The following is a 12,953-nucleotide window of genomic DNA, read 5'->3' as shown; positions in this document are numbered from 1 at the left end:
AACTGTTTTCCCGAGTAGCAGTATCATTTCACATTACCATCAGCAATAAAATCTCTCCAAATCCTTATTTGCCTTTGGTGTCACTATGTTTTGTTTTAGCCATTATGACAGCTGTGTAGTGATTATCTCATTGTGATTTTAATTTGCATTTACTAAGTGTTTGATGATGTTGAAGCTCCTTTCATGTGCTTATTTGCTATCTGTATATCCTCTTCAGTGAAATAATTCTTTCTGTTTTTCTTGTCCGTCTTCTATGTGGATTTTTTTTCACTGTTGAGTTTTGAGGGCTCTTTATATAGTCTTGATTACTAGTCTTTGTTAGGTAAGTGGCTTGCAAATATTTTTTCAGTCTGTAGCTTGTATTTTCATCCTCTTAACAAGGCCTTTCACAAGGCAAATGCTTCTTAAAAATTGAGATATAATTCACATAACATAAAATTCACCATTTTAAGGCACACACTTTGACAAATTCACCATTTTGAAGTACACAGTTTGTGTTTTTTTAAGGATATTCACTATATTGTACAACTGTTATCACTACCTAACTCTAGATAGAGTTGACCTTTTCTGACTTTATGTAGCATAATGTTTTCAAAGTTCATGATGTAGCATATATCAGTACTTCATTACTTTTTAATGGCTGAATAATATTCCATTGTATGGATATATCACATTTTGTTTATCTGTTCATACCTGATGGACATTTGGATTCTTTCTGCTTTTTGGCTATTACAAATAATGCTGTTATGAGCATTCATGGATGAGTATTTGTTTGAGTACCTGTTTTCAACTCTTTTATGTATATATCTATGAGTAGAATTGCTGGGCCATGTGATATTTCTATCTTTAACTTTTTGAGGAACTGCCAAACTGTTTTTGACAGTGTAAACATTTTTTGTTTTGTTTTTCAAATATTTAACCAGTTTTGCATTCTGGAACAAACCCTACTATAAAGAAATACCTGAGACTGGGTAATTTATATGAAAAGAGGTTTGATTGGCTCACAGTTCTGCAGGCTGTATAGGAAGCATAGTGGCATCTGCTTCTGGGGAGGCTTCAGGGAGCTTTTCCTCACGGCAGAAGGCAAAGTGGGAGCAGGCACTTTATGTGGCGAAAGTAGGAGCAGGGCGAGGGGGTTGGAGGTGCCACACACTTTTAAATGACCAGATCTCGTAAGAACTCACTATCACAAAGACAGCATGAAACCATGAGGGATCGGCACTTCTCCCAGCCCCCCATTCAAACACCTCCTATCGGTCCCACCTCCCACTGGTCAACACAAGAATTCTGTTGAATTGTTTGGACAAATATCCAAACTATATCACATAGTATATAATTCATTTTATCTATAACAGAATCTTATGTGCTAATATTCTGGTGAGGAATTTCACATCTATATTCATAAGGGATATTGGTCTGTAGTTTTATTTTTCAGTACTTTTTCTGGTTTTGATATCAGGGTAATACTGCTTTATATAATAAACTGGGAAGTGTTCTTTCTTGTCCTATTTTCTGGTAGAGATGATGAAAAATTAGAGTTAATTCTTTTTTAAACATTTTTTAGAATTCTCCAGCGAACAGTCTGGGTCTGGAGATTAGTTTTGGGGGTGTTTTAAAATTATGTATTCAATTCATTAATAGTTGAGTGGAAAGCACCCAAACTGGTTTTTCTCTGTTCTTACACCACAAAACAATCAACATGGAAGACTTCTGTGACCAGCAGAGTTCTCCCCCATCAGTTCTGCAGTGGATACCAGCAGGGTGCCCTCCAATTCAGTTCTGATGCCATCTACCTGGAGATGGCATTAGAATTCCACAGGTTGAGGGCTGAGGTCCCACTTCAGATGCCAGTTGCAAGCCCCAGGTTGCTTTAGCTGTACTTCTGACCAAGAAGGTTATAAACTGAGGTTCCCATGACCCTTTCCTTGAGTTTGATTAATTTGCTAGAGAGGTTCACAGAACTTGGAAACACATTTACTGGCTTATCATGAAATTTATTACAAAAGATACACATAAAGGGATGTATAGAAAAGGCATATGGGAAGGTGTGTGGAGCTTTCACATCCTCTCCAGGCACGCCACCCTCCAGGACCTTCCATATGTTCCGCTGTCTGGAAGTTCTTCCTACCTCATCAGTCCCCTTGGGCCTTCTATAGAGATTTCATTGGATAGAAATGACTGAAGCATAGACTAAAGAGGGTATGAACTAACACTAATCAAGTGGAGGAAACAGCAAGTCTTGCCTATTCAGATGCTTCTTGGCTTCTCTGTGTAGCATTTCTTTCTTCTGGGTAGGGGACAGGACCTCTCCTAAAATGTAGGTTCTGATAATCTACAATCTGATAGGGTAAGTCAGAAGATTTCTTTACGGTCAACTCCAAGACAGAAGGCAGAGGAAGATTCCTGCCTTGGGGAGAAAAAGAAACAGGTGAAAGGAGGGCAGAAGGTCTGAGAGGGAGATTTTGCTTTCTGAGGCCTGATTCTGAGGCCTAAAGTGCCCCAACATTATAACAAAAGACTGTAACAAGGGCAATGGGAGTTAGCCAGGAACAGTGGATGAAAACTAGTAACATCACAATAGTTACAGGGATTTTCAACTCACTTATTTCATATTGGTTTAGTTGTGGTAACTGGTACTTTTAAAAGGATTGGTTGATTTTATCTAATTCCCAAATTTATGTGTGTAGAAGTGTTTGTAGCAGTCTCTTATTAGCCGTTTGATTTCTGCAGAGTCCCTAGTGATAGCTTCTGTTTAGTTCCTGATATTGGTAGTTTGGGTCTTCTCTCTTTTTATCTTTTAGTATCTTGCTAGATGTTTGTCAATTTTATAAACTTCCTAAAAGAACCAGCTCTTTCACTGATTTTCTCCATTGCTTTTCTGTTTTTAATTGCATTGATTCATCTTTTACCTTTATTATTTGTATTACTTTATTTATTATTTTATCTTTATTATTCCCTTTCTTCTGTTTGCTTTGGATTTATATTGCTCTTCTCCTTCTAGGTGCTTACAATAGGAGCTTAGATTATTGAGACTTTTTCTTCTTTTCTAATACATGCATTTCCTGCCATAAATTTTTCTCTCAACACTATTTAGCTGGTGTCCCACAAAATTTGATATGTAATATTTTCATTTTTATTCAATTCCAAGTATTTTTTTTCCTTAAGATTTCCTCTTTAATCCATGAATTATTTACAAGCGTGTTGTTTAGTTTCCAAGTGTTTGTTTGGAGATATTTTTGTTATCCTTCCATTTTTAAAAATTATACTTTAAGTTCTGGGATACATGTGGACAAAGTGCAGGTTTGTAACATAGGTATACATGTGCTATGGTGGTTTCTGCATCCAACAACCCATTATCTACATTAGGTATTTCTCCTAATGCTATCCCTCCCCTAGCCCCTCATTCCCCGAGAGGCCCCAGTGTGTGATGTTCTCCTCCCTCTTGCCAAGTGTTCTTATTGTTCACCTCTCACTTATGAGTGAGAACCTGCAGTGTTTGATTTTCTGTTCCTGTGTCAGTTTGCTGAGAATGACAGTTTCTAGCTTCATCCATGTCCCTGCAAAGGACATGAACTCATTCTTTTGTATAGTTGCATAGTATTCCATGGTGTATATGTGCCACATTTTCTTTATCTAGTCTATCATTGATGGGCATTTGGGTTGGTTCTAAGTCTTTGCTATTGTAAACAGTGCTGCAATAAACATAAATGTGCATGTGTCTTTAGAATAGAATGATTTATAATCCTTTGGGTATATACCCAGTAATGGGACTGCTGGGTCAAATGGTATTTTTGATTTTAGATACTTGAGAAATCTTCACACTGTCTTCCACAATAGTTGAACTAATACATTCCCACCAACAGTGTAAAAGTGTTCCTATTTCTCCACATCCTCTCCAGCATCTGTTGTTTCCTGACTTTTTAATGATCGCCATTCTAACTGCATGAAATGATATCTCACTGTGGTTTTTATTTGCATTTCTCTAATGACCAGTGATGATAAGCTTTTTTCCATGTTTGTTGACTGCATAAATGTCTTCTTTTGAGAAGTATCTGTTCATAGTTTTCATCCACTGTTTGATAGGGTTGTTTTTTTCTTGCAAATTAGTTTAAGTTCCTTGTAGATTCTGGCTATTAGCCCTTTGCCAGATGGATAGATTGCAAAAATTTTCTCCCATTCTGTAGGTTGCCTGTTCACTCTGATGATAGTTTTTTTTTTTTTTCTGTGCTGAAGTGCTTTAATTTAATTAGATCCTGTTTGTCAATTTTGGCTTTTGTTGCCATTGCTTTTAGTCATAAAGTGTTTGCCCATGCCTATGTCCTGAATGGTATTGCCTAGGTTTTCTTCTAGGGTTTTTATGGTGTTAGGTCTTATGTTTAAGTCTTTAATCTATCTTGAGTTAATTTTTGTATACAGTGTAAGGAAGGGGTCGAATTTCAGTTTTCTGCATATGGCTAGCCAGTTTTTCCAACATCATTTAGGTAGGGAATCCTTTGATCATTGCTTGTTTTTGTCAGTTTTGTTAAAGATCAGATGGTTGTAGATGTGTGCTGTTATTTCTGAGGTCTCTGTTCTGTTCCATCAGTCTATATATCTGTTTTGGTACCAGTAACATGCAGTTTTGGTTACTGTAGCCTTGTAGTATAGTTTGAAGTCAGTTAGTGTGATGCCTCCAGCTTTATTTTTTTTTGCTTAGGATTGTCTTGGCTATACAGGCTCTTTTTTGGTTCCCTATGAAATTTAAAGTAGTTTAATCTAATTCTGTGAATAAATGTAGCTTGATTGGAATAGCATTGAATCTATAAATTACTTTTTGGCAGTATGGCCATTTTTATGATATTGATTTTTCCTATCCATGAGCATGAAATGTTTCTCCATTTGTTTGTGTCCTCTCTTATTTCCTTGAGCAGTGGTTTGTAGTTCTCCTTGAAGAGGTCCTTCACATCCCTTGTAAGTTGTATTCCTATTTTACTCTCTTTGTAGCAATTGTGAATGGAAGTTCATTCACGATTTGGCTCTCTGTCTATTATGGATATACAGGAATGCTTGTAATTTTTGCACATTGATTTTGTATCCTGAGACTTTGCTGAAGTCACTTATCAGTTTAAGGAGATTTTGGGCTGAGATGATGGGGTTTTCTAAATATACAATTATGTCATCTGCAAACAGAGACAATTTGACTTCCTGTCTTCCTATCTGAATGCACTTTATTTCTTTCCTTTGCCTGATTGCTCCGGCCAGAACGTCCAATACTATGCTGAATAGGAGTGGTGAGAAAGGGCAACCTTGTCTTGTGCCTGTTTTCAAAGGGAATGCTTCCAGCTTTTGCCCATTGGGTATGATGTTGGCTGTGGGTTATTCACAAATAGCTCTTAATTTTGAGATATGTTCCATCAATACCTAGTTTACTGAGAGTTTTTAGCATGAGGGGTGTTGAATTTTATCAAAGGTCTTTTCTAATCTATTGAGATAATCATGCGGTTTTTGTCATTGGTTCTGTTTACGTGATGGATTATGTTTATTGATTTGTGTATGTTGAACCAGCCCTTGCATCCCAGGGATGAAGCTGACTTGATTGTAATGGATAAACTTTTTGATGTGCTCCTGGATTCAGTTTGCTAGTATCTTATTGAGGATTTTTGCATCAACGTTTATCAGGGATATTGAAATTTTCTTTTTTTGCTATGTCTCTGCCAGGTTTCAGTATCAGGATGATGCTGGCCTCATAAAACGAATTAGGGAGGAGTCCCTCTTTTTCTATTGTTTAGAATAGTTTCAGAAGGAATGGTACCGTCTCCTCATTGTACCTCTGGTAGAATTCGGCTGTGAATCCATCTGGTCCTGGGCTTTTTTTGGTTGGTAGGCTATTAATTACTGCCTCAATTTCCAAACTTCGGTTCATTTAGGGATTCGACTTTTTCCTTAGTCTTGGGAGGGTATATGTGTCCAGGAATTCATCCATTTCTTCTAGATTTTCTAGTTTATTTGCATAGAGGTGTTTATAGTATTCTCTGACTGTAGTTTCTATTTCTGTGGGATCAGTGGTGATATCCCCTTTATCCTTTTTTTGTTGTGTCTATTTGACTCTTCTCTATTTTCTTCTTTATTAGTCTGGCTAATGGACTATCTATTTTGTTAATCTTTTCAGATTAGGTAACTGCTATTGCTCAATTTTCCAGTTCACTGATTCTTTCCTCTGTCCCATCTATTCTGCTGAATAGAGTTTTTAATTGTAGTTATTGTGCTTTCACCTCTAAGATTTCCATTTGTTTCTTTTTTGTACCTTCTATTTCTTCACTAAACTTTCAGTTTCATCGTGGAGACTTTCTATTTTCTTCATTTGTTTCAAGCATGTTTCTAATTGCTCATTGAAGCAGTTTTACGATGGATGATTAAAAATCTTTGTCAGATAATTCTAATATCTCTGTCATCTTGGTGTTGGCATCTATTGATTGTCTTTTTTGTTCAGTTTGAGATCTCCCTGTTTCTTGGTATAGTGAGTTATTTTCAATTAAAACCAGAAAATTTGGGGTATTCTGTTATTAGATTCTGGATTTTATTTAAGCTTTTTGTTTTAGCTGGCTTCTTCTGACTCTATTTTGGCAGGGGAAGGAGGGTATGCAGGTCATCTCCTCTATCTATAGCCAGGTAGGGGTACAAATCCAGCTTTCCCACTCTTCCTCTGTTGACACTTGGGGGTGGGGAGCTCTTCATTACTGCTGGATGGGGTTGGGAGTTCCATCTTCCCACTAGGCCTCCACTGGTACCTCCCTGACTCGGAGGAATAGGAATGTCTTGTTACTATTCTCCGAGTGGCCTTCAGTGAAAACATGGGGTAGGGGTGTGTTTGGTCTCAATAGCTGGTTTTGTAATCTTGCTTGAATTTATTTTGGCTTTAAATATGTATAAAATGCTAGACACATAAAGAATAAATAAGTAGTTTTATATTTATATATTTAAATAAATTAAAATGAAAATATTTTGTTTAAAAGGGCTTCCTACTTGATTCAAGTTTGAGAAACACCCACATGGGTGACTGCATGGCCACATCATGAGTCCCTGAATTATTCATACTTTCCTCCAGGTTCTTCCACCTAGATGAACAGAAAGAAGGAGCGGGGCCCCTGACACTATGGAATATCATGCCAGTCTGACCCTGATGCTCTTCTTAGTTTCCTACTGCTGCTGTAATACACTGCCACAAATTTATTAGCTTAAAACAATACAAATTTGGTCTGGCTTGGTGGCTCATACCTGTAATCCCAGCACTTTGGGAGCCTGAGGCAGGTGGATCATGAGGTCAGGAGTTCAAGATCAACCTGGCCAAGATGGTGAAACCCCATCTCTACTCATCCTAGCTACTCGGGAAGCTGAAGCAGGGGAATTGCTTGAACCCAGGGGCAGATGTTGCAGTGAGCCGAATGTGCGCCACTGCACTCCAGCCTGGGCGATACAGTGAGACTCCATCTCAAAAACAAAACAAAACAAAACAAATATATTCTCTTACCATTCTGGAGGTCACAGTCCAAAATCAGTTTCACTGGGATGAAATCCAGGTGTCTGGTTTCTTTTGGAGCTTGTAGGAGAAAGTCTGTTTTCTTGCCTTTGCCAGCTTTTAGAAACTCTCTGCTTTCTTTGGCTTGTGCTCCCTTCCTTTATCTTCAAAGCCAGCAGTGTAGCACCTTCTAATCTTTCTCTTACTCTCTGTCCTCTACTTTCTCATCACATCCTGCCTTCTCCCTCATATAAGGACCCTTGTAACTACATTGGGCTCACCCAGATAGTGCAGAATAATCTGATTTCAAGATCCTTCACGTCATCCCGTCTACAAAGACCTTTTTGCGGCATAAGTTAATATACACACAGGTTCTAGGGAATTAAGACATGGACATCATTGGGAGGGCCTTATTCAGTCTACCACAAGGGGATGTTGTTACTTGCAGCTAAATCAAATTCTGAATGATTGACCTTCCACCAGAACATAAGCTCCACCACAACAGGGATCTTTGTTTAGTTTGGTCACCAGTGTTTTCTTGGTCTCCTGCTAATGCAGCGATGGCTGCATTTTCATGGCTGCCACCATCGTGAAGGAGGTAATGCCAAAAAGATCTGGAGATAGAGCACTCCAGGCAGAGGAAACGGCCTCTGCAAGCCCTCAGGCCAGAGAGCAGTATTTATTTATACGAATTATACTGAATATAACATTTTATTGTGACAGAAAGATTCATTTTGTCTCAAATTTTATAAACTATCAAGCTGTTGAGATATTGGACTCCTTTGAAACTCTGTCTCTTTTACTAAGCACAATCTGGTTTTACTTCTATGCCTTCTTTTCAGGCTGTAACATTGAAAAAATTTTCAATTACTATCAAACCAACATAAAAACATTATACAAGGAAATATATATATAAACATCATTCACGATTCAAAGATCATTCCCTTTGGCCGCTTTGAAAGGTTAAAAATGCAGACTCTGGAGTTATATTGTTTTATGTTCACATCTGGGCTTTGCCACTCAGTAGCTGTGTGATTTGGGGCTATTACTTAGACCTTCTCTGCCTTTGTTTCTTCATCTGTAAAATGAAGATAACAATGGTCTATTTCACAAAGCTGTGAGAATTAGATGAATTACTCTAATATGCTTAGAAAGGATACTGGCATATAGGGAATCCCCTCAATAACTGTTAACCATAATTCTTACTTTTCAATTTTCCTTCATATAATTTGCATTTAGTTGCAGTCACAGGTGCTCAAAACATTGTGTTCTACTTTTAAAAACGTAATTTTGTTCATAAGTTTTATTTCACATATCCGTTTTATTAACTTATGTAATTTTATTTTATTATTTATTTATTTATAGACAGGTTCTTGCTCTGTTGCCCAGGTTGGAGTGCAGTGGAATGATCTCAGCTCACTGCAGCTTGCTCTCCTGGGCTCAAGCAATCCTCCTACCTCAGCCTCCCAAATAGCTGGGACTATAGGCATGTAGCGCCAAGCCTGGCTAATATTTGTAAATTTAACAGACATGGAGTTTTGCCATGTTGTCCTGGCTAATATTTGTAAATTTAATAGAGATGGAGTTTTGCCATGTTGTCCGGGCTGTTCTTGAACTCCAGAGCTCAAGCGATCCAGCCATCTCAGCCTCTCAAAGTGCTGGGATTGCAGGCGTGAGACACTGTGCCTGGCCAACATATGTAATTTTAAATGACAGCATGACATTTCATACTGTTGATATATTTTACTTTAACATTTCCATATTATTGGACATTTAATTATTTTATTATTTAAAATGATGATCTTATAAACATACTTTGCATATAATGCTTTTTTTCTTTTGAATTATTTATTTAGCATCTCTTCCCAGAAATAAGATTATTGATTTTGTGTCCAACATTTGAAACTCCTTCCTTTTATGCAATAGTTCTAAAGAAGCAATTACTTTCAGCACATGATGGAAGGAGAAGCGGACATATCATAGCATCACAATGAAATCATCTTCATGTAGGAACAGACTCTCCAGGGAAGACTGATAAGGGATGCAATTATCATCACTGATGTCATCATTTATTCATCAACAAATGTATAAATTATCTGTGATGGGCCAGGTTCCTTTTTCGTAGGAAGAAGGTTACAAAAGAAAACCAGAGACTTGCACAAAAGAATGCAAGAAGCTGGCCAGGTGCAGTGGCTCACGCATGTAATCCCAGCACTTTGGGAGGCTGAGGTGGGTGGATCATGAGGTCAGGAGTTCGACACCAGCTTGGCCAACATGGTGAAACCCGTCTCTACTAAAAACACAAAAATGAGCTGAGCATGGTGGCGGAGACTTGTAATTTCAGTTACTTGGGAGGCTGAGGCAGGAGAATTGCTTGAACCCAGGAGGCAGATGTTGCTGTGAGCCAAGATTGCACCACTGCACTCTAGCTTGGGTGACAGAACAAGACTCTGTCTCAAACAAATAAACAAAAACAAAAACAAAAAAAATGCAAGAAGCTGCAAACACAAATAAATAAATATATATATATTTGCAAACCCTCCAGATTGATTCTGTATGTCTTCTTCTGTACCATGTGGAATCTACAAGTTAAAAAAAGACATTTTCTTCTCTCAAGGAACTGAAATTATGTCAACCTGATATTGATCATCTAAAGAAATAAACTTTATAGAAGCCATAAGGATATTTTGTAAGAAGGAAGAGTCTTGTCTCCAAGAAGTTCATATAAATGCCTTTTTTTCTGTATCTTGATTTTCTTAAAATAAAGATGGTGATACTAATATTGTTTGTGTCTTCTTTTTGGAGGCAGAGGTAGAAATCTTAAGTCTAATACTAGATTCCTTCTTTTGACTAGGGACCAATGTGAAAGTTTGAATTACGTAGGCCCAAATTTAGTATTCTGTTTTCATCTAAAAAATAAAAATTAAAGAAAGACTAACCTTTTAATTTTTTAAGTCCCACCACATTCTGAATACAGTTTTTATACCTTTTCCTTAATGTAGTTGAATTTCCCTAATGATCTCTTCTTCTGTCTCTGTCTCTGTCTGTCTCTCTGTCTCTTTCTCAACACCTTGCTGAAAACAATTGCCAGTGTTCTCTGTTATGTGACCTGTAGATGGTATACCAGTGGCAACTGGCTACTTAAACTGTATGATTAATAGTGTAACAAATGCCTTATTTAAAAAACACTATAACTTTATGAAAATTATCCTAAGTATTATTAAGAATTATGGTGATCTAGATGTTTTATCTACAGATCTGTTCTCTCTGGTTTTTTGAGAATTAGTAGGTACAATATAGACACTTCTGTCTCTTTTAATTTAAACTTTATGAAGAAATTATATGAGGATCCAGGTTTTCTTCCTTTTCAAACTTCATAAACATTGATATCCTCATTACTATTTTCAGGAATATGGGTTACCATCACCTACCAAGAACAGGCAAAGTGAATTGGAAATTGGTTCTTCTAATCATCATAATATCAGTTAATCCCTTAAGGCAGTAGCTCTTACCTTTTTGGGATCAGTCAATATGATAAAAGTTCTAAGTTCTCTCATTTAAAAATTTACGTACACAAGCATTTTTCTTGGGGAAAAATTAACTTTGTTACTATAATTATATATCTATAACTCTCTCTCCTGCCCACCCTCCATAATTTTTTTGCATACAGTTTCAGATGGTTTATGGTCCTGTCTCCTCAAAGTACATCTGTACTAGCCAAAACAAGTACCTGGGTGGGACAAGAGGCAGGAGAGACTGGGGTAGGGAGGAGACAGTAGATCACAAAAAAGAAAGTTTACTAGATTCATTCAAAGTGCTGGTCATTCTACTCAAAGCCCTCACTGGAGAGAGGATTTGGAATCAGAGGCCTTGGTCCAAATCTGTGCCCTCTTCCCATCTCCCCTTTTCCTAATCGACTTTTGGAAAGTCATTGAAACCTCTCTGACCCTCAGTTGTTGTTGCTGTTGTTTTCCCTGTTAAATCAGGGTTCCCCAACTCACAGACTGTGAACCAGGGCTGGTCTGTGGTCTGTTAGGAACCCGGCCGCGTAGCAGGAGGTGAACTGTGGGCAAGTGTGCAAAGCTTCATCTGTCTTTACAGCCACTCCCCATCACTGGCATTACTGCTGAGCTCCGCCTCCTGTCAGATCAGCCTTGGCCTGAGATTCTCTTAGGAACACAAACCCTATGGTGAACTGTGCATGCGAGGGATCTAGGTGGCGCACGCCTTGTGACAATCTAATGGCTGATGATCCGAGGTGGAACGGTTTCATCCCCAAATCATCTCTTCCTGACCCCTGTCCATGGAAAAATTATCTTCCACAAAACCAGTCCCTAGTGCTAAAAAGGTTGGGGATGAGGTATTAAATGAAATCTTGTTAGACTTCTCAGGGTTATTACAGTGATCAAAGAGAAATGATATAGGAAGGCACTACTTTTAAGTTCTAAGCAAACATGAGGTGTGATAACTATCAAAGCGCTTGCTATTCCCTTAGCTTCAGCCTTGGGTTGGCCGTCTGTCCTATCATTCAGCTGTCAGCTCCGCTGTCACCCCAGAGAAGCCTCCAGTAACATCATATCTAAAGTAGCCTCCCTCTCCCCTTCACTCTCAATTCCATCACCCGCTTTTTTTTTTTTAGTCAAGACACCTCACCTACAAAGTGGTTTCATTTTTTATTTGCCCACTGATTATGTGAGACAATAGGCAGGGAGACCAGGTGGCTGTCGGAATTAGGAACCACGCCTCCCGTTAGGCTAAGCGGTGGTGGGCCAGATGGGTGATGCGGGGCAGTGGAGCCAAGCAGCCTGCTTGCTCCCTTCTGCTTGTCAGCAAAATTTCACACAGCCCCTGAGTCTGGGACCCCTGAGTCTGGGACCACCTGCAGCTGGCGGAAAGATGCTTTGAAAACAAAACAAGATAGAACACAGGATCCCACACGTCTCTTGACCGACTCACTACATTCCTTAACAGTTAAATGACCCTAGTTCTTGACTTTTACTGCACCTAAGATAAAGTCTGATGAGGTTACTGATTATGCTGCTGTAATCTATAAACAGATGTACTCTTAAGCCCAAACTGGGATGTGCTTTTACGCATACTGAATCTTCACCACCAGTTTCTAAACTGCGAAGGGAAGTTCTGCGTTGAAGGGTCTAATAGACAATCTGTAAAAGATTCCTCCGGGGCTGTAGGCCCCCATCTCTAGTCCTCAGTAACACTTCCCGAATAAAAGTAACTTTCATTCTTTAACAGTTCGGTTTTAAAGTTTAGTTGACAATCACTTATTGTCTTTCTCCCACGCTAGAATAAAATTTCCCTAATGGCAGATCCCTTGCCTCATCTTCCCCAGGTCTGGGAACAATTCCTGGTATAGGATGCACACAGACTTTGCGGAGTCAGGATATCCGTGGATGACAGTGGAGACTCCAGAGGAGAAAGACCTGGAGGCGAAGCCCAG

The 12,953-nt window shown here is 38.5% G+C and overlaps 1 pseudogene; it reads left to right on the top strand.

The window, feature by feature from the left end:
• The window catches only part of LOC135269479 (uncharacterized), a 39,171-nt pseudogene extending 27,088 nt beyond the window's left edge, over positions 1 to 12,083 (top strand).
• Positions 12,084 to 12,953: the final 870 nt, after the last annotated feature.

The sequence above is a fragment of the Aotus nancymaae genome, unplaced genomic scaffold (genome assembly GCF_030222135.1).
Source record: "Aotus nancymaae isolate 86718 unplaced genomic scaffold, 86718_ANA_hifiasm-v0.15.2.pri h1tg000006l, whole genome shotgun sequence".
Classification (NCBI taxonomy): domain Eukaryota; kingdom Metazoa; phylum Chordata; class Mammalia; order Primates; family Aotidae; genus Aotus; species Aotus nancymaae.
The sequence above is the reverse complement of the archived record's forward strand: the minus strand, read 5'-3'. Positions and strand labels throughout refer to the sequence as shown.